This window comes from Schistocerca serialis, chromosome 10, assembly GCF_023864345.2.
Source record: "Schistocerca serialis cubense isolate TAMUIC-IGC-003099 chromosome 10, iqSchSeri2.2, whole genome shotgun sequence".
NCBI classification, from domain to species: domain Eukaryota; kingdom Metazoa; phylum Arthropoda; class Insecta; order Orthoptera; family Acrididae; genus Schistocerca; species Schistocerca serialis.
The window spans coordinates 171,093,141-171,116,362 of record NC_064647.1 but is presented as its reverse complement, the minus strand read 5'-3'; the positions used below and the strand labels follow the sequence as shown (position 1 = coordinate 171,116,362).

At 45.8% G+C, this 23,222-nt stretch overlaps 1 long non-coding RNA gene across 1 annotated transcript in view; it reads right to left on the bottom strand.

Moving 5' to 3' along the window:
- Window positions 1-22,579, bottom strand: part of LOC126425289 (uncharacterized) — a 166,637-nt gene extending 144,058 nt beyond the window's left edge. Inside the window, exon 1 of the long non-coding RNA XR_007576278.1 lies at window positions 22,461-22,579. This is a non-coding gene — a long non-coding RNA (uncharacterized LOC126425289). The remainder of the gene's footprint in view (window positions 1-22,460) is intronic.
- Window positions 22,580-23,222: the final 643 nt, after the last annotated feature.

Sequence of the window (23,222 nt, the reverse complement as noted above, 5' to 3'; positions counted from 1 at the left end):
ATATTGCATAAAGAAGTACACTTTTCACATTCAGCATGACTTCTGCATTCAAGTGGTCTAATATCAAACGACAGAATGTATACATTTTCGAAATATGATATTGGTATGTCAATGTCATAACCTGCCTTTTGCCAAAAAAACCGTAACATAGGTTTGTACTTCCGTGCGTGAAATTGATTGAATAATAAAGACTGATGTCTGATGATTGTGTAACTTTATACTTGCGGCTATTCACGCTGTAGTCTAACAAAATCAACGACCCTTCTCATGTAGACATTATATTGCATAAAGAAGTACACATGGAGAGGTTGGCAATATTTCGTGTGGTTTCGCTCATATCAGTCTAACAAAACAAAAAAAAAAAAAAAAAAAAAAAAAAAGGATGCACCTCGAACTAGTAATGGAACTTGGTCACGATTTGATATTCATACGGGCATCGAAGGACAATGCAAAATTATAAACTGTGGTGGCCGATGGATGAATGTGTGATGTTGCAGCGTACTTTCACCGCGCAGGTGGCAGGAATAATAAACAGGGGACACATCGATACCAGAGAGTAAAGCCTCTTTGTGACAGATCATTTAACAATATTCTGCGACGGCAGTCATTGAAACCTTCACGCTTTGCTCTCTCGACAGCCAAACGTACGAGTACTTCATTCAGCACCTCACTCCATATACACTCAGCACTACGTCTTCAGGCCACGAGTGGCCGACCGGGACCATCCGACTGCCGTGTCATCCTCAGTGAAGGATGCGGATAGGAGGGGCGTGGAGTCAGCACACCGCTTCCCGGTCGTTATGATGGTATTCTCGACCGAAGCCGCTACTATTCGGTCGAGTAGCTCCTCAATTGGCATCACGAGGCTGAGTGTATCACGAAAAATGGTAACAGAGCATGGCGGCCTGGATGGTCACCCATCCACTCCATATACAGCGTTACGATTTGTTTTACGCCAGTTATGCAGCAGGCTCTGCTTCTTTAGAAGTTTATTTACGATGGAGGGGCCCTCCAATTATAAACTGTTCTACTAGACACATATCTATCCAAGGTATGGTCAACTAGCCATTGAAACTTTAGCCGCATTTACTCTACGTGCTCCTGTCCTATGCTAAAAGATTGAAGTTCCTCATTCAGATATGACTCTACCGCTTCTTTGTCTAGTTTCGTCAAGACATCAGTGTTTTTACTTGTTTCAGACGCCCTTAGTACTTTGGTATTCATTGTTACTATAACTGCCCCATGGTTACAGATATCAGTTTCGATGCGAACAACATCAAAGACGTCAGTCTGTTTGTTGCCATCAGATCTAATGCCTTTACATCATGAGTGGGGTTCCAAACTACCTCTTCCAGCTAGTTTGCAGAGAAAGCATTTTGCAATCTTTCACGGAATATGCTGTCACGTCCACTACTAACAAAACTGTAATTTTGCCATGACTGTTGTGTGATTGAAATCTCCACCTATGATTACAGTGTGATTGGGAAAGTTATCCCCTAGCGAACTGTGGTTCTCTCTAAGGTTTTCGATTGCATCTGGAAGTGAGTGTAGTGGTGGTTAGAAGCCCACCATTGATACTGAGTCTTGCCGAAACAATCTCATGTGCAGCTTCAAATCTGAGGATTTCCTTGTCTGCTGCGACGAAGATACCACCTCCATTTCCCATTAGCCTGTCCTTTTGATATTCTGTACACTTCAATTTTCTCCAAAAATCTCACCACTGCCAAATTGAGGTTTTAACCAGCCTCCTGCACCTAGTAATAGGTGAACCTCACTGCTTTCAGAGGCGCTTCAAACTTTGTTGCGATTGCTTCGGCAGATTACTAGGACTTTAATACTCTCGCCTGTTGGGAGCATTCCTTCTTATCATGCACTAATGCTTCCTGCTTCTGCGTCTGCAATAGTTGACGTTATCTGCAGTGGATGGAGGGTCGCCTGATCCAAAAAGCTCCTTTGTGCACGCCACACACAGCCAGCTACCTGGGTAGCAGCCTCTGACGTATAGTGCACACCTGACCCATTTAAGGGGACTATACAGTTCTCAACACTACGGCCCAAGTCCAGGATGTTGCAGCCTAGCTTGTCGCACAACCCTTGAATTCTCTGGTTAAATCCGTCCACTTTACTCTGAGCCTGGCGGGCCTGATCAGTTCTGGGGGCAAAGCTGCAAATTGTGAGCTGCGTTGAACTACGTGCCCTAGGCTAGTTTTCTCAACCTTCACCGCCAGTCGTTGCAATTATCCAAGTATGACCTCGGAGCCCAGACATGCGCCGAAATCTGCAACTGGCTTCACCCTGTTCCCTCAATGGCTCCCAGAACAACCTCTTCAACACGTTGAATGAGGCCCCCAGGCATACATACTGAATGCAGTCGGTGTCTTCTGTTGTCAGTTGCTGCCATTTCCCTGAGAGGTGCCATTAATCACTGCATGCTTGAACTGCCGACGATTAATAAGCTCTACCGTTTTACGTTCATCTCTTGATACAGGACAAAGCAGGTTTCCCAATAGATGAAGTGAGTCCTACTGGTTCAGTTTCAGTTTCAGTGAAAGATGGCTCGTCGAAATTGTTGGTAAGGGACCCCCTGCACAGGATTCATAGATCTATCATTGGCACATAATTTGCAGTCAAGTGGACTATAGTGGCAGATCCCGTTCTTCCTGCAGAGGAGACAGGATCCACAGGAGGGGACAGTGTATTGTGTATTGAGTATTGAACAGAAGATCTAGAAATGACAGAGGCTTCGTCCCACCGTAGCCCTCAGTGGTTCACAACCCTACAACAGGCGACAGCAGCCCACCCACCCAACTGCCACCCCACACCGAACCCAGGGTTATTGAGAGGAGTCATATCAGACGAGTGTAAGCCCAAATGCTTGCGTGGTTGAATAATTATGGTGCATGCGTACGTGGAGGCAGTGTATGCGCAGCAATCGCCGACATAGCGTAACTGAGGTGGAATAAGGGGAACCAGTCCGCATTCGCCAAGTTAGATGGAAAACGGCCTTAAAAATCATCCACAGGCTGGCCGGCGCACCGGACCTCGACACAAATCCTCCGGGCGGATTCGTGCCGGGGACCGGCACGCCTTCCCGCTCGGGAAGCAGCGCGTCAGACCGTGCGGCTAGCCGGGCGCGAAGGGGACGCAGCTGTCTAGCAACTGACCAGCCAGATGAACCAGGGGGCTCCTCAACAACCTTTCAGCTAACGTTGCACTGTATTGGCCTCCCCAGAAAACACCTGGTTCGTGCAGACATGCTGACTGCTGTTTATCAGCAAGCAAACCTGAAATTTGCACACCACACAACGACAGGACGTCCTCTTAGCGGTGATATGACCTATTCAGAAGTTAACGTTTCATGGTCAGTCTGAAAGATGGCCTTTAGCGTGCACAGCCATGCAGCAATCGCTGGTAGGATCCAGGCCGGAGAAGAAAACTGTATGGTCTGGCGGATGTTTTCGTTGCAATCCCTTCGTGACTGCCTTGAGAACCATGTCCACTCCTAAATGCAGTGTGTTTTCCCTCGGCACGACAGCATCCACCAGCAGGACAATACGGCGTGTGTCACACTTCACAGCGTACGTGTGAGGTTCCAAAAGCACCGGCTTGAGTTATTGTACTACCCTGACCACGACAGTCCTCGGATTTAAACCCAGTCGAGTATGGGACCAACTTGACCGGGCTATTCCCGCCATGGATTCTCAACAGATCAGGGGGCAGAAGTCGGCACGGCTCCACACCCCTGTCTGTACCTTCCAGAACCTCACAGTCTCTCTTCCTGCACTCGCTAGCAATCCACGCTGCAAAAGAGGGTTATCCACGCTTGTGACAGATTCCCACATTAACATGACTGGTGTATTTACACCGATTTCTGTTGCACTGAAGTCCTACTACTGTCAAACGATTGAACCCCTTCTTTTCAAACATCTTAGAGACAGAATGAGATTTTCACTCTGCAGCGCAGTGTGCGCTGATATGAAACTTCCTGGCAGATTAAAACTGTGTGCCGGACCGAGACTCGAACTCGGGACCTTTGCATTTCGCGGGCAAGTGCTCTACCATCTGAACTACCCAAGCACGACTCACGCCCCGTCCTACAGAAGTTTCGTATCAGAGCACACTCCGCTGCAGAGTGAAAATCTCATTCTGGAAACATGCTCCAGGCTGTGGCTAAGCCATGTCTCCGCAATATCCTTTCTATCAGGAGTGCTAGTTGTGCAAGGCTCGCAGGAGAGCTTGTGTAAAGTTTGGAAGGTACGAGGCGAGGTACTGGCAGAAGTAAACCTGTGAGGACGGGATGTGAGTCGTGCTTGGGTAGCTCAGATTGTAGAGCACTTGCCCGCGAAAGGCAAAGGTCCCGAGTTCGAGTCTCGGGCCGGCACACAGTTTTAATCTGCCAGGAAGTTTCATCTTAGAGACAGGTCATCTGCGACCACTCTTCAAGGTGACTAAGACGGCTCTTATACTAAAGCCAAACAAAAATCCAACCAAAGTGAAAAATTACGTCCCTGTTGCTCTCTTTAGGGTCACGTTCAAGCTCCTGGAGAGGCTCATTCATAACACAATCTGCTGAGTCATCAACAAACACGTCCCAACACAGCATGATGAATGCAGACCACGAATAGCGTGGCAGAACAGGTGCTAACAACTCATATCGAAAACTGGATTTGAGAAGCAAAAGATAAATAAATACAGCGTAGCATACCGTCTGGCGGGGACAGATAGCTGCTCAAATTCATCACTGTTACTCTGCATCGCAAACTGTAATTGGCAAGTTCCTGAGCAATAGATATAGAAATGGTTCAAATGGCTCTGAGCACTATGGGACTTAACATCTGAGCTCATCGGTCCCCTAGAACTTAGAACTACTCAAACCTAACTAACTTAAGGACATCACACACATCCATGGCAGGATTCGAACCTGCGTACGTAGTGGTCGCGGGGTTCCAGACTGACCTGAGCAATAGATGTTTGCGTATTTTCTCAAGGAAATCACTCATGTTTATAAAAAAATAGAACACCTTCAACGATTAGATATAGGACGTTCATATTCGCAGGACATGTATGTTAGTATGTTCTACACAAATATATGAAGATAGTAACTGTTCTCGAAAGAACAGATACCATTGATGACCGTGCAGATTCTCCAGAATAAAAGATAATTAATTGAAACCTCCAGCTGCCGACAGGCGTTGTTTACATACCGCGATGGAGACAGTTGAAAATGTGTGCCCCGACCGCGGCTCGAACCCGGGATCTCCTGCTTACATGGCAGACGCTCTGTCCATCTGAGCCACCGAGGACAGAGATGAATAGCGCGACTGCAGGGACTTATCCCTTGCACGCTTCTCGTGAGACCCACATTCCCGAATGTCCACAATCTACGTACGTAATGTTCCTAATAGATACTTTGCCCATCCACTCGTTACTCGCGTCTACTTAAGTTGACGATTCCCGTATCTATTAAGAACATTACGTATGTAGATTGTGGACAGTTGGAAATGTGGGCCCCATGGGAAGTGTTCATGGGACAAGTCCCTGCAGTCGCGTTATTCATCTGTGTCCTCTGTGGCTCAGATAGATAGACCGTCAGCCATGTAACCAGGAGATCCCGGGTTCGAGTCCCGGTCGGGGCACACATTTTCAGCTGTCCCCATCATTCTACACAAATGTTTAGCATCTGAACCATGTCGGCCTGCGGGTTCATGGTCAACATCGATATCGCGGCGCAATACCACCTACCGGTAAAATGTCCCTGCAGCTCTCGCTGCCGCTATAAATCGAAGATGATGGATCAGTGTGCCTTGAGCAGATAATTACGATGCCTCTCAGGTGTATGCACGAACCGTACCACCAAATCAGTGAGTCTGAAAGAGGGTGCATTATTGGCGTGAGTGAATGTGATGCATCCATGCGGGAAACTGCTGCTCGTGTGGGACGAAGAGTTTCGGCAGTACAACAGGTGTGTGCAGAATGGATCACGGAAGGCCGTACAACACGACGAGATGGCTCAGGTCGCACCATCCAGACCATACCTCCAAGAAGATCGACACCCCATCCAAATGGCATTGCAGGACAGATCTACGTCCTCCTCGGCTGTGGCACAACAGTGGAACAATGGAACACATCGTACACTATCAGAGGTGACAGTCCTTCGCCGTTTATTACGGCATGCGTTACGTGCGCCTGCCTTTGGCGAATGTGTGTAAACGTGCTAGACGGCCATGGCGTGTGGAACGATGTCACTGCGGACAAGAATGGCATCAGACTCTGTTTTCGAACGAATCCAGGTTTGTTTGAAAATGATGGGCGCATTCTGGTTCGCCGCAGACAGGGGGAGCGGCATCACAGTGACTGCTTTCGTACAACACATACGGCGCCAATTCAAAGGCTTATGGTGTGGGATGCTACTGTGTACAACCACAAATCACAGTTGGTGTCTGTCCAGAGCACTGTGACCAGTGTAACCTATGTGAGTGACGGCCTTCGACCCGTAACCATACCCTTTCTGCACAACTCCCCAGACTCCATCATTCAGCAAGACAATGCACGACCACATGTGGTGGTGTCACAGGATGTCAGCCTTTTGCCCTGGCCCGCCAGATCGCCAAACTTGTCGCCAATCGAAAATGTGTGGGATATGGGGAAACGACAGTTGCAGCTCTGTGAACCAATGCCAAGCACCACAGATGAACTTTGGAACCAGGTCAATGTAGCATGGATGGCTGTACCACAGGATCCAATTCGCGCCTTATACACGTCGAATCATCACGCATGGGACAAGTTATAAAGGCCAACAGCCGATCCTGATTTTTAGACAACACAGTTGCGTGGAGATAACAGCGATTGGTTTACATATAATCAATTATTCAAAATGACAGTGACAATCGCATTATTTATTTTGTCGCCAACCGGTTTCAACTCGCGGTGGGGTCATCTTCAGGGCAATTTACACCATTTGGTCTCTGGAGTCTTCATCCTGCCTGTGCACGGTTGGTAACTACCAAATGCTGTAAATTGCTCTGAAGATGACCCCATCGTGGGTCGAAACCGGTTGGCGACAAAATAAATAATGCGATTGTGACTGTCATTTTGAATAATTGAATAGGACATATGCTGAACCGAGGTGAGTGAAGTGCTAAACATTTCTGCAGAACATACTAATGTACATGCTCTGTGAATATGAAAGTCCTATCTCTAGTCGTTCAAGGTGTTCTGTTTTTTTTTCTGAACATTAGTGTATTTTCCACCGAATTTTGTTAAAAATACGTGAAGACCATTTATCAGTTAATCTGAATAATGTCTTTGCCTGCGATGTACATGGTTTAAATCGTTTGGTCTACGAATGTAACTGATCTCTCTCTCTCTCTCTCTCTCTCTCTCGCAGTTAGCTTGTGAGGAAGGGTCTTGCGAAACTGGTTGAAATGGTCAGACATGTTTTTGTGCTTACATAACGAACAGATAGGATGTTGTAGCTCATGCGAACAGATGATTAACATATTAACGTAGAAGTTGTATATTATTTGTGAACCAGTCGGCTGAGAATTCTTAAGTACAGAAACAGAACAGAACGAAATATCATTATTTTGTAGTTGAGGTAGCCCAACAAACAGAACAGTCCTGGGAAATTACTGATTTCTTGGTACAGGAAAAGCTGGAGACAGTCATACAGAGGAGAAGAAAAGGAAATCAGCATAAAATTCAACGAAACACCAGACAGAGAAATTATTTAATGTCAGCATGTCCACTTTTAACGTTACTCAAACTGACTTGCATCTTTAACAAGAGCACGGCCGCTGTGGCCGAGCAGTTCTAGGTGCTTCAGTCCGGAAACGCGCTGTTGCTACGGTCGCAGGTTCGAATCCTGCCTCGGCATGGATGTGTGTGATGTTCTTAGGTTAGTTAGGTTTAAGTAGTGCTAAGTCTAAGGGGACTAATGACCTCAGATGTTAACTCCGATAGTGCTTGGAGCCATTTGAAGCTTTATCGAGATTTGCCGACAGAGGTTTGACCGACATGTTAAACTTCCCCTTTGCTACTGACGTATTCCAGTCCCACATATAAGAACTTACATACCAGTTGGTTGTTTTAATCCATTTCCGGTGTTGAATATTTTTAATGACATTCTGAGAATCGAACGCAGTTAATAGCTTTACTAACGGAGTTGGAGACTCAAACTTGACTGCTTCCAAAATTTCCATTGTCTCTGCCGTAAGACTTTAAGTACTTCTAGATAGTTTGAAGCCATTACTATGATCTGAGGGCTTAGGAAACCGTATCCGGTATAGTCCTCTTGGTGAATTTTAGATCCATCTACAAACATACAGCAAGCCAGTAGGGTTCAACGACTCTCGGAATATGTAGTTCGATTTCACACGGAGTGAGTGTGCTGGTTGTGGCAATAACAAGTGGACCAGCCGTGTGCTGACGTAAAGTACCTGAATGTGTAAGGCGCAAAGCAATAGGCGTGTCCACACGCCTGGCGTTCCGGCTCGCGAACGGAGGCAGGCACACATACCTCATTCCTCCAGGTTTCGACCTCTTATCAGCATCTACGATTTCCCACGAATAATAATTCACGTTATCTGCGAGGTAAAGAAATCTGTGTGAACGCTGATTAATGAGCTGTGACGAGGTTATCCCACAGAATGTGGGACTGGCGCTATCTCTGAAATCGGAAAACTGCTCGTAGCGCGTAGGCGGCATTAATACCTGCCCCAGCTTGGAAAGTGAAAGCAAACAGTAGAGCACCTGTTGTATATTGTGGCTTCGAGGTAGATCAGTTGTTTCCAATTCTGCGGATGTGAGACCAGCGTCATCTGTTGCAATTGTGCCAGAGTTACGAGAATCTGTTCACAATGTTCTCGTGTATGGAGGAAAAGAAATAGGTAAGTCTCATTTGTTCTCCATCGATAACGCCACCAGAAGTAACAGAAATTCCAGTAACACTTAGCAAATCGACTGTCCCAAGTCTGTCTATACCAGGAAACGGCTAACCTGGTGCAGGGTTGCAAGTTTACTATCTAACGGCTTGCACTGGGAAACAAAAATTTGTTTTTCAATATTTCATCTAATTACTGGCAGAGCTGAGAAAGTTAAAAATACTGTCGTAATCTACTCATTTAGAGTTCTAGCCTTACGTTACAGATTTAACGCAGTAAGTCAAGATTTAAAGTTATATTTGTATACACGGAGGTGACAAAGCCATCCGACAGTGATATGAACGTACACTATGTGATCAAAAGTATCCGGACACATAGCTGAAAATGACTTACAAGTTTCTGGCGTCCTCCATAGATAATGCTGGAATTCAATATGATGTTGGGCCACCCTTAGCCTTGATGACACCTTCCACTTTCGAAGGCATACGTTCAATCAGGTTTCTTGGGAAATGGTAGCCCATTCTTCACGAAGTGCTCCACTGAGGAGAGTTATCGATGTCTGTCGGTGGGACCTGCCACGAAGTCAGCGTTCCAAAATATTCCAGAGGTGTTCTATAGGAATCAGGACTCTGTGCAGGCCAGTCCATTACAGGGATGTTATTGTCGTGTAACCATTCCACCACAGGCCGTGCGTTATGAACAGGTGCTCGATCGTGTTGAAACATGCAATCGCTATCCCCGAATTGCTCTTCAACAGTGGGAAGCAAGAAGGTGCTTAAAAGGTCAGAGTAGCCCTGTGCTGTGGTAGTGCCACGCAAAACAAGGGGTGCAAGCCCCCTTCCATCAAAAACACGGCCACACCATAACACCACCGCCTCCGAATTTTACTGTTGGCACTACACACGCTGGCAGATTACGTTCACCGGCATTCACCATACCCACACCACACCCTGCTATCTGATCGCCACATTGTGTACCGTGATTCGTCACCACACAACGTTTGTCCACTGTTCAATCGTGCAATGTTTACGCTCCTTACACGGAGCGAGGCGTGGTTTGGCATTTACCAGTGCGATATGTGGCTTATGAGCAGCCGTTCGACCATGAAATTAAAGTTTTCTCACCTCACACCTTACTGTCATAGTACTTGCAGTGGATCCTGATGCAGTTTGGGATTCCTGTGTGATGGTCTGGATAGATGTCTGCCTATTACACATTACGACCCTCTTCAACTGTCGGCGGTCTCTGTCAGTCAACAGACGAGGTCGGCCTGTACGCTTTTGTGCTGTACGTGTCCCTTCACGTTTCCACTTCACTACCACATCGGAGACAGTGGACCAAGGGATGTTTAGAAATGTGGAAATCAGACGTATGACACAAGTGACACCCAATCACCTGACCACATTCGAAGTCCGTGAGTTCTGCGAAGCGCCGAATTCTGCTCTCTCACGATGTCTAATGATTTCTGAGGACGCTGGTATGGGGTAACTGGCAGTAGGTGGCAGCACAATGAACCTAATTCCACGTATGTTTTTTTGAGGGTGTCCGGATACTTTTGATCACATAGTGTATGCAGTTGCCTTTAGTATAAAATAACAGTGCATTGGCAGAGCTATCATTTGCACTCAGGTGATTCATATGAAAGATTTCTCACGTGATTATCGCCAGATTTTGAATGTGGAATGGTAGATGGGGCTAGGCGCATGAGACAAAAAATTGGTTCAAATGGCTCTGAGCACTATGGGACTTAACATCTGTGGTCATCAGTTCCCGAGAACATAGAACTACTTAAACCTAACTAACCTAAGGACATCACACACATCCATGCCCGAGGCAGGATTCGAACCTGCAACCGTAGCGGTCACGCGGTTCCAGACTGAAGCGCCTAGAACCGCACAGCCAAACCGGCCGGCCGCATGGGATATTCCGTTTCGAAAGTCATTAGGGATTTCGATATTCCGAGATCCACAGCATCAAAAGGGTGTCGCCAATAGCAAATTTTAGGCATTACCTCTCACCACGGACAACGCAGTGGCCGGCGGCCTTCACTTAACGACCAGGAGCAACGGTGTTTGAGTAGCGTCGGCAGTGCTAATAGACAAGCAATACTGCGTGAAATAACTGCAGAAATCTATGTGGGACGTACTACGAACGTATCCGTTAGGAGACTGCGGGGAAATTTGGCGTTAATGGGCTATGGCGGCAGACGATCGGCACGAGTGCCGATGCTGAAAGGACGTCGCCTGAAGCTCCTAACGACGCCTGAAGAGAATCGTTCTACGTGATAGAAGTGCAACCCTTCCGCAAATTGCTCCAGATTGCAGTGTTGGGCCATCAACAAGTGTCAGCGTGCGAACCATTCAACGAAACATCATCGATATCGGCTTTTGGAGCTCGTGTATCCTTGATGACTGCGCGACACAAAGTTTTACGCGTCGGCTGGGCCCGTCAACACCGACATTGGACTGTTGATGACTGGAAACATGTTGCCTGGTCGGACGAGTCTCGTTTCAAGTTGCATCGAGCAGTTCTATAGACCTATATCTCTAACGTCGATCAGTTGTAGAATTTTGGAACACGTATTATGTTCGAGTATAATGACTTTTCTGGAGACTAGAAATCTACTCTGTAGGAATCAGCATGGGTTTCGAAAAAGACGAAACCCAGCTCGCGCTATTCGTCCACGAGACTCAGAGGGCCATAGACACCGGTTCCCAGGTAGATGCCGTGTTTCTTGACTTCCGCAAGGCGTTCGATACAGTTCCCCACAGTCGTTTAATGAACAAAGTAAGAGCATATGGACTCTCAGACCAATTGTGTGATTAGATTGAAGAGTTCCTAGATAACAGAACGCAGCATGTCATTCTCAATGGAGAGAAGTCTTCCAAAGTACGAATGACCTTGTGGATGACATCGGAAGTTCACTGAGGCTTTTTGCGGATGATGCTGTGGTATATCGAGAGGCTGTAACAATGGAAAATTGAACTGAAATGCAGGAGGGTCTGCAACGAAATGACGCATGTTGCAGGGAATGGCAATTGAATCTCAATGTAAACAAGTGTAATGTGCTGCGAATACATAGAAAGAAAGATCCCTTATCATTTAGCTACAATATAGCAGGTCAGCAACTGGAAGCAATTAATTCCATAAATTATCTGGGAGTACGCCTTAGGAGTGATTTAAAATGGAATGATCATATAAAGTTGATCGTCGGTAAAGCAGATGCCATACTGAGATTCATTGGAAGAATCCTAAGGAAATGCAATCCGAAAACAAAGGAAGTAGGTTACAGTACGCTTGTTCGCCCACTGCTTGAGTACTGCTCAGCAGTGTGGGATCCGTACCAGATGGGATTGCTAGAAGAGATAGAGAAGATCCAACGGAGAGCAGCGCGCTTCGTTACAGGATCATTTAGTAATCGCGAAAGCGTTACGGAGATGATAGATAAACTCCAGTGGAAGACTCTGCAGGAGAGGCGCTCAGTAGCTCGGTACGGGCTTTTGGTGAAGTTTCGAGTACATACCTTCACCGAGGAGTCAAGAAGTATATTGCTCCCTCCTACGTATATCTCGCGAAGAGACCATGAGGATTAAATAAGAGAGATTAGAGCCCACACAGAGGCATGCCGACAATCTTTCTTTCCACGAACAATACGAGACTGGAATAGAAGGGAGAACCGATAGAGGTACTCAAGGTACCCTCCGCCACACACCGTCAGGTGGCTTGAGGAGTATGGATGTGGATGTGGATCGACGTGTACAGGTATGGAGACAACGTCCTGAGTCCATTTACATTGCATGTCAGCAGGGACTGTCTAAGCTGGTGGGGGCTCTTTAATGGTGTAGGGTGTGTGCAGTTGGAGTGATATGGGACCCCTGATACGTCTAGGTACGACTCTGACAGGTGACACGTACGTAAGCATCCTGTCTGATCACCTGCACACATTCAAGTCCATTGTGCATTCTGACGGACTTGGGCAGTTCCAGAGGCACTGCACACGTCCAGAATGGCTACACAGTGGCTCCAGGTACACTCTTCTGAGTTCGAACAGTTCCACTTGCCAGAAAACTACCCAGACATGAACTTTATTGAGCACATCTTGGATGCCTTGCTACGTGCTGTTCACTAGAGGTCCCTACCCCTCTTACCCTTACGGATTTGCGGACATCGCTGCAGAATCCATGGTTTCAATTCCCCACAGCACTACTTCAGACACTAGTCGTGCTGCGGCATCCCGGGTTCGATTCCCGGCGGGGTCAGGGATTATCTCTGCCTCGTGATGACTGGGTGTTGTGTGATGTCCTTAGGTTAGTTAGGTTTAAGTAGTTCTAAGTTCTAGGGGACTGATTACCATAGCTGTTAAGTCCCACAGTGCTCAGAGCCATTTGAACCATTTTTTTGCTGCGGCACTTCTGCGTGCTCGCCGGGGTCCTACACGATATGAAGCAGGTGTACCAGTTTCTTTGGCTCCAGTGTAGAACACAGTAAGTTTTCTCGACTGCGAGTGTTCATCATAGACAAATGTATCGTCAGGTGTGTCCGACAAAGTGCGATAGCACCACTCTTATTCACTGTACAAAATTTCTAGTTGGTGAGGTGATTGGCAGCTTGCTCTAAAGGTAGGAAAATGTAAAGTAAGGCAGATAAGCAGGAAAAGCAATCCCATAATGTTCGAATACGATATTAGTGGCGCGCTGCCTGACACAGGCACGTCGATTTAACGTTTAGGCGTAAAGCTGCAAAGCGGTGCCAAATGGAATGAAGCAAGGAAGGACTGAAGTGAAGTAGGGAAGGGGAATGGTCGACTTCGGTGTTCTGGAAGAATTCGAAAAGAGGATAGATCGTATTTAATGAAGACCTGATGTAGAGCACTAGTACGACCCGTTCTTGGGTACTACGCGAGTGTTTATGATTCCAGGCAGGTCGCATCAAAGGAAGACATCGAAGCAATTCAGAGGCGGACCGCTAGACTAATAGGTTCGATCAACACGTGAATGTTACGGAAACGCTCTGTGGTCTCAAGTGGAAAGTCGTGGAGAAAAGAAGTTCTTTTCGTGAAACAGTATTGAGAAAATAGATAATCGGTATTTGCAAAAATCAGTATACTAGCTGAACGAAATCCATCTCTTTACATCACAGCTACACTGGTGTCAATGTAAATGTCCTACCACAGAATAAAACCTGTACTATATTTCTTAATGGTGAATCCCTGTACTGTTAACATAAATCAGTACTTTCATACACATTCCCTCTAGTTGAAACGAACAGTCTGCCTTTACTGATGTTCCAGATCATATTAATGCTGGAACAGAAATAAGTTACCAACTCGTTTCAAATTTCGTTCTTATTGTAAATCTATAGCTCATGGTCATATAAACACCTCCAGTACATGACAAAGATTATAACTTTTATACATATGACCTTTAGCTACAATAAACAGAATCGACTCTTACTATAATTCCAGATCATGTTAATGTAAAACAGAAATAAGCAGCAGTTCATTTGAAATTTTGTTATTGTTTTAAATCTGAATATGAAGTTCAAGGCCATACAAACATCTGCATCTCCTTGCCAATACGAGCACTATAAATCTGTATTATTATATTCCTGGGAATGCAAATCTTGATATTTTCTCATAAATTGATTGTATTATATGTTAATATACAAATAGAAATAAGACTCAGGTCACTTGAAGTTTGTTCTTGTAGCAATTTATTTTGTTTTGAGCTCTCAAGTTAACGCCAGTCTGATAAACGTATTTGCCCATATATCGACTTCAATCCATGAAAAAAAACCAATAACATCTCTGAACAAAGTGGGGCTATGTCATACATTTTTCTCGATCTTCGCAACAAGTAACAGTATAGCACATGCTAGATGCTGGCAAATCTTCGCTATCACAGTGTAAATGCATAAGACTGTGTAACAGTGAGTGAATTGATGTACCAAATAGCCATCAAAACGGGAGCAGACAGATGGACACTAACAGAAAAAAGCCGCCATACCGTCGCAGTAAATACACAACTAAAAATGGTTCAAATGGCTCTGAGCACTATGCGACTTAACTTCTGAGGTCATCAGTCGCCTAGAACTTAGAACTACTTAAACCTAACTAACCTAAGGACATCACACACATCCATGCCCGAGGCAGGATTCGAACCTGCGACCGTAGCGGTCGCTCGGTTCCAGACTGTAGCGCCTAGAACCAGTCGGCCACTTCGGCCGGCCACAACTAAAATTTTGCATCCATATCGACAGATAAACAATACTCATGGCGGTACATTAAATCATGTTCCATCTTATTGCCACAGAGCACTAGAAATAGTGATGTAACTTCGAGAAAACCACTGAAGATGATCCTGAAAAGGTTCGATAACCGGTTCATGGAATAGTAAATAACTATTAAAAAAAGTGACTGGTTGCAGTTTTATGCATTGACATTCAATTAATAGTCACGGTTTCTAAAACATCCGTATTGGCTAAGCTTAATACATTATTAACATTTCTAGTAATACAACAGAAATAATAGCATTCCCAGGAAAATATCCAGTCAGATCGAAAACTGTTCCGGATAATTCAGTTTCAGTACAAAGCTCTCAAATCTCTTACTTGGGCCGTGCTGTAAGTTTTAGTTTTGTCTCTGATATTGAAAATGAAACTCACAAACTTGAAGTTGTATGTGGTTCTATTAGCAGAACATTGAGACATAAAGTACGAAGCGAAAGCATGGAGAAATTCTATAAAGTGATGGCGGTTTCTATGTTATCCTACGGAAGCGAAAACTGGGTTACCACAAAAAAAAAAAAATTGAGACAGCAGAATTCAGTTTCTATAGAAGACGAATGGCTACACAAAAAGAGACATGATTAATAATGAAGATATTAGAGTTAAATATTTTCTACATAAATGAAAAAATTCAGAAGTATCGTGAAGACTGGAGAGAAAACCATACGAGAGCGCCTGGTCACAGATTCACAGAAGATCCTGAACTACAATGCGAATGGGAAAATATGTTGGAAGACTTCGAAAAAATGGTTTTATTTGTGAGTTCGGAACAGGCAACAGACTAATCCTTGAAAGGAAAATGGCGATGGAAATTGCAGCTGAATGCAGAGCGATTGCACTGCGGCTGACGTGGATTTCGCGCAAAGACCACGAAAATAAGTCAGGTCTTCACCGATGTTCCTCTTCGTTATAGCCATTATCTTCCATTTATCCACATTCATAGAGCGCTGTCCGTTGTTGAAACCAAATGGTCCAGTGAAGATGGCTTCCTCTTGACAAACTGCATCGTCTATAACGACATCTGCATAGACACGCAAAGCACCATATCGTTCATGGCTGAAGATACCTTGTAGTCATTATCTTTCCCGTCACACTCGCAAACAGAAAGAGGGCAAAACGACTCTCTCTATACGTCCGTACGAATCCTCAGTTACCTTCTCAGCCGGCCGGAGTGACCGAGCGGATCTAGGCGCTACAGTTTGGAGCCGCGCGACTGCTACAGTTGCAGTCTCGAATCCTGCCTCGGGCATGGATGTGTGTGATGTCCTTAGGTTAGTTAGGTTTAAGTGCACTACTGGCCATTAAAATTGCTACACCAAGAAGAAATGCAGATGATAAACGGGTATTCATTGGACGAATATATTATACTAGAATTGACATGTCATTACATTTTCACGCAATTTAGGTGCATAGATCCTGAGAAATCAGTACCCAGAACAACCACCTCTGGCCGCAATAAAGGCCTTGATATGCCTGGGCATTGAGTGAAACAGAGCTTGGATGGCGTGTACAGGTAGAGCTGCCCATGCAGCTTCAACACGATACTACAGTTCACCAACAGTAGTGACTGGCGTATTGTGACGAGCCAGTTGCTCGGCCACCATTGACCAGACGTTTTCAATGGGTGAGAGATATGGAGAATGTGCTGACCAGGGCAGCAGTCGAACATTTTCTGTATCCAGAAAAGCCCGTAAAGGACCTGCAACACGCGGTCGTGCATTATCCTGCTGAAATGCAGGGTTTCGCAGGGATCGAATGAAGGGTAGAGCCACATCTGAAATGTAACGTCCACTGTTCAAAGTGGCGTCAATGCGAAAAAGAGGTGACCGAGACGTGTAACCAAGGGCACCCCATACCATCACGCCGGATGATACGCCAGTATGACGAATACACGCTTCCAATGTGCACTCACCGAGATGTCGCCAAACACGGATGCTACCATCATGATGCTGTAAACAGAACCTGGATTCATCCGAAAAAATGAAGTTTTGCTATTCGTGCACCCAGCTTCGTCTTCGAGTACACCATCGCAGGCGCTCCTATCTGTGATGCAGCGTCAAAGGGTAACCGCAGCCATGGTCTCCGTGCTGACAGTCCATGCTGCTGCAAACATCGTCGAACTGTTCGAGCAGATGGTTGTTGTCTTGCAAACGTCCCCCTCTGTTGAATCAGGGATCGAGACGTGGCTGCACGATTCGTTACAGCCATGCGGATAAGATGCCTGTCATCTCGACTGCTAGTGATACGAGGCCGTTGGGATCCAGCACGGCGTTCCGTATTACCCTCCTTAACCCACCTATTCCATATTCTGCTAACAGTCATTGGATCTCGACCAACGCGAGCAGCAATGTTGCGATGCGATAAACCGCAATCGAGACCTTTATCAAAGTCGGAAACGTGATGGTACGCATTTATCCTCCTTACACGAGGCATCACAACAACATTTCACCAGGCAACGCCGGTCAACTGCTGTTTGTGTATGAGAAATCGGTTGGGAACTTTCCTCATGTCAGCACGTTGTAGGTGTCGCCACCGGCGCCAACCTTGTGTCAGTGCTCTGAAAAGCTAATCATTTGCATATCACAGCATCTTCTTCCTGTCGGTTAAATTTCGCGTGTGTAGCACGTCATCTTCGTGGTGTAGCAATTTTAATGGTCAGTAGTGTAGTTCTAAGGTTTATGGGACTGATGACCTCAGAAGTTAAGTACCATAGTCCTGAGAGCCATTTGAACAATTTGAACCATATACCTTATCTTCGTGGTCGTTACGCGAAATTTATGTTGGGCGGCATCAGAATCTTTCTGCAGCCAGCTGCAAATGCCGGTTGCCTGAATTTTCTCAACAGTGTTCCTCATTAACAACACCGCGTTCCCTCCAGGAATTCTGATTTGAATTCCCAAAACATAATATTTGCGCTATGTTTGAACCTACCGGCAACAAATCGAGCACCTCATTTCTGAATCGCTTCGAGGTCTTCCTTTAATCCCTACTAAATGCAGTCTCCTTTACAGATGAACCACACTTTCCCAAAATTCTCCCAATAAATGAAAGTCGACCATTCGCCTTCCCTACTACAGTTTTCACGTGTTCGTACCATTCCTTATCGCTCTGCTACTTTACGCCCAAATATTTAAACGATGCGACTGTTTCACGCAGCACACAACTAATACGGTATTCGAAGAATGACAGGATTGATTTTCCTACTCATCTGCATTAACTTACATTTTTATACATTTAGCTGTCATTCATCACACCGACTAGAAATGTTGTCTAAGTCGTTTTGTATTCTCCTACAGTCGTTCAATGATTACATCTTCCTATACAATCCGTCATCATAACTAAACGGCCGCAGATTTCTGCTCTCTATATCCGTCAGATCACAAAAATAACAGCGGTCCTATCAAACTTCCCTGGAGCAACAAGTGGTCATAGCTCTTAAGGTACGCAGTTTAGAGCCCATGTGCACTTTTTTTTCCTTGTTTTGGTCCATACTACAACTTCCCAGAATATGAAATATTATTTTTAACACTTCGGAGATCAAGCCCGAGCATAGCCCTGGCTGCAACTTTGTATTAAAAAGACCGCACAAGAGTATAGGTCCGGCTGCGATTTTCTCGACGTGCAACATACCTGTTGCTCGAAAACTGGACTCATTTCGTATGAGAAGAATGTCGAACATCTCGCGATCTGCTCTCTTGACTGGTGCTGCCCTCTGTTGGCAATTTCTAAAATTATTCCGAAAGACACATTAGCAAACAAAAGAGCTGCTGTTGCGAATGGCTGAGCCAGTATGACCACAGTTACGAAATTTCATACATGTACTCGTTAGGTTTCACAGTTTGCTGTGGAAAACAACGGAAATGAGCGGGGCGGGTCGGGCCGCCTTGGTGCAGGTCTCATTAATTAGACGCCACATTGGGCGACCTGCGCGCCGGATGGGGATGTGATTATGATGAAGGCAGCACAACACCCAGTGCCTGAGCAGAGAACCAGACCCAGCCGGGTCCGTAGGACGGCAATCCGTCACGCTGACCACTCAGCTACTTTTTTTTCATTTTATTCGTTGTTGATCGTTGTGTTTGTTCGTTGCGGACGTCACATGACATCCGGTGAAGTTCCTTTGTTGATCCTTCCGCTCAGTTTTTTATTAGAGAGGCCAACCAGCTCTGACCGAACACGCTGAGCTACCGAGCCGGCTCTATTGGGGCGGACACAGTTTGGTGTAATTCTGCCACAAATACGTCACTTTTGTTGAATGAACAAGAAATATTTGAAGCTCAGGGGGAAAAAATGCGCAATAACTCACCTGGAACTTTTTCCTTGGGAGCATAATTATACTTTCTGTTTGAAAATTTGTAATCCATCAACGAACCGAAGTAAATATGAAAAACAAAATCCTAATGCTTAGCCGTTTTTTAGTATCTCTGGTACTCTTGAACGTACGTCAACAACACATGTGCCAGAAACGCTTTAAATAACGCCATACACTGATGAGCCAAACATAATGACCGCTGCCCACTGGTAGACTGAATGACATTTGGATGCGTTGCAGGTACATGCCACATTAACGACAGTATATAGACGGAGCAGAAATGAATAGAGAACCATTTCTAGCGACGATACGAGTCGAAAATTCGGAAATTCAGCCGCATAAGCGACGCTGACAAACGGCAGTTGATATGGCCTGGCGCCTGGGAAGGGGCGTCTCGGGACGGCGAAGCTCGTCGAGTTTCACAATGTTATTTGTAATCCGTCCTGATTGGAACATGTTTATTCAAATGACCGGTTTCGGTTCATCTAGAACCATCTTCAGATCTGATATTTCGGTTACAGGAGTAACCCGTCCAAATCCAGCAACTTTCACATGCTTTGATGTGACGCAGCATGTAAAAGTTGCTGGATCTGGACGGGTTACTCCTGTAACCGAAATATCAGATCTGAAGATGGTTCTAGATGAACAGAAACCGGTCATATGGATAAACATTTTGCAATCAAGACGGATTACAAGTAACATTGTAAAATCACTGAGTGCGGCTATCCTATCGGACATTATGTCAGTTTTTGCATCGTCGGGTTTCGCCTGCAGCATCTACGGAACATGGTTGACTAATGGCAAAATAACAGGTGACAAGGCGTTGGATGCCCAAGCGTCGTCATGGACCCTGGATGTTGGAGGCTTTTCGGCTCTGTGAAACAGGGCAACCTGCGGCAGATATGGCAGCAGAGTAGAATGCTGGTGCAGGCATAAGTATTCTCGAGCACACCACTGAATACGCCTTGTGGGACATGGGGCTCCACAGTAGATGACCCCTATTTGTATCCATGTAGATCCAACGACATCGTTAATCACAATTGCAACGTGCAAGGGAAAAAGTGAGATTCGACTGTGGATCAATGGAAACATGGCGCCTGGTCCAAAGGTTCGCTTTTCTTGTTCCACCGGGTCAGTATTCTTGCACAGATGTGTCATCATCCAGGTGAATGGCTGCTCGAAATGTGAACCGCACCATGGACACATACTGCTGGGGAAGTATGATGCTGCAGGGGCGTTTGCATGGGCTTCTGTGGAACCTGTGCCAGTAGTATAAGGAACCAAGACAGCTACAGACGACGTGAATATTATTGTGGATCACCAGCACACCTTCGTCTTCATGTCTTCCCACCAGCAAATACCTCGTCTGGCAGGATAAATGACAATTTTTCAGGGCGAGAATCGTGCTAGAGTGCTTTGACGAGTACGATAGTGAGCTGACATTGATGTCTTGACCACCAAACATGCTTGATCCGAACCCAGTGTAATGTATCTGGGATGCTATCAGGCACGAGCTCCATGCAAATAAACCACTGGCTCATAATTTGTGAAAGTCTCTGATCTATTCACGAACGTCTGGAACCACATACCTCTTGAAACCAACCACAGATCTGTTGAACTGATGCCAGACAGGATCACTGCTCTCACCAACTGTGACGTAGTCGCGTATACAAACAGAGATCCAATACTGTCAAATGTTTTTTATTCCAGTCTCTGATCACAATATCAATTCTTTAGATGATGACCGGTTTCAGTCCGTAATGACCATTTTCAGATCTCTTTTACACCAAGTCCTAAAGTGATATGGCCATAATGGCATCGTCAAACCATATAATCAGTAGTAGATGTATGTGACGATGCTGTGCTGATTATATTTATATGTTTTGACGATGCCATTATTGCCTTATCATTTTAGGACGTGGTGTAAAAAAGATCTGAGAATGGTCATTATGGACTGAAACCGTTTGCTGTGTACATAGTTCCGCATAGTCAGTGCGTACCCAATTTTCCCACTAGAGCGCGCCCCGCTAAGCAGAACAGCACAGGCGCAGCGCTTGTCCATCTCCACACTACGAGATGGCGCTGCCATAGAGACAGACCAAATTCTGCTTCCGCCGATCCGCGTATTAATATGTAACGCAGCCAATGAGATTGCTGCTAACATACAACCTTTTCTCCTCATGGATCACACTTGCGCAGTGATACATGAACGCGTGAGGTATTATAACGAGTGTACAGACCTCCGATCTTTCAGTCTGCACCAGTCTGTACCAGTCTGCATTAGTCTGTACCAGTCTGTACGAGTTCCACATTTGTCTGTACCAGTCTATAGTCAAGATTCAGTCTGCGCCTAATAAGATTACCATATTCCTGTACATAGCCATGAAGACAAATGTATAGACACTTTTGTCAAGAATCAGACATACATGTGAGAATAAGATTAACGTACCAAGACCAAAGGAACTTCAGATTGTCAATTGTAAACAGCATCCAGAACCGAGTTAAGTAATTTTTATGCTTGTTATTATTTTAATAAATGTGTGTGAAAATTAATCAAGTTCTGTTTAAAGTTGGTCACCGTCAATCTGCTACTCTAAGCGTGCAAGTGGTATTTCTATCGTCTGACCTAAAGGCAGAACATAAATACGCCACGATAAGACCACGAGATATATTGCTGACACTCGCCAACTTCGTTAGAGCGACAAGTCAAATAACCTGATGATGTGTGTACTGAAGGTCCTACAGTACGCACACCACACTGGTCATCGCCTAAAGATTTGATATGGTGATCAGAGACTGGAATAAAAACATTTGAGGATCACTGCTGTATTGCATTGCAAAGGTGGACCAACACAGTATTAGCTACGTGGCTGTAATGTTTTAGCTCCCTGGTGTAAATGACTGGTTTCCTACTTTTCTAAGTAGCCAGTCTCGTAAGCGTTAAGACACGAACTTTTATCGCCTGCCTTGCAGGTACTCACCTGTAGCGCGCCTCTAGCTTTCGTCTTGGAGTCCTTCTTCAGGCGACGGACACGAGGTGCCGGCTGCTGTCGGGACCCTGGTCTGTGTGCTGGCTCGCCTCACGTCGTGCCTTTGCCGCGTCCCAGCCGCGACTGCCTCCGCGCCGTGCCTCCGCACGCATGCAGTGCTTTCCCTCCCCCTCCCCCTTTCTCCCTCTCCCTCCCGCCCCTCCCCCACCCTCGGCACCAGCGCGCAGCCTCTCTAGCGCCTGCTCCTCTCGCGACTGACCCACTTACCCACATCTCTCCGCGGCTTGCCTACCTACCTACCTGCTGTTCCCCAGTCCCCGCTGGGTGCCCAGGCGGAACCCTGATAAACGCGCGCTGTTTGCGCTCGTCCCTCCCACCGCCCGCGACTCTCATCTTCGGCTTTCTGTGCTGTTTTCTTGCGCCCAGGCGCCGTGTCCGCCCCTGAAATGCTCCCCGCTCTTCTTTCGGCATGCGTGCGATCCACAAGGCCGCGTCCTTGGTGCTATTAGGTCGGTGCATAAGATCGCAGCGTTTTTGCTTTCCGTGTTGATATTCCGGTTGCTATCGGTATATTTATGGATTGTCATATTTTATTTTTACTACGTTGCTGTTTGAGTTTACGTATTGTCATTTCGTTATTTGGAGGTAGTGCCTGGACAACAACATCGGAACTGAGTCTGGCTACATCTATATCTACATCTCCATCTACATGATTACTCTGCAATTCACATTGAAGTGCTTGGCAGAGGGTTC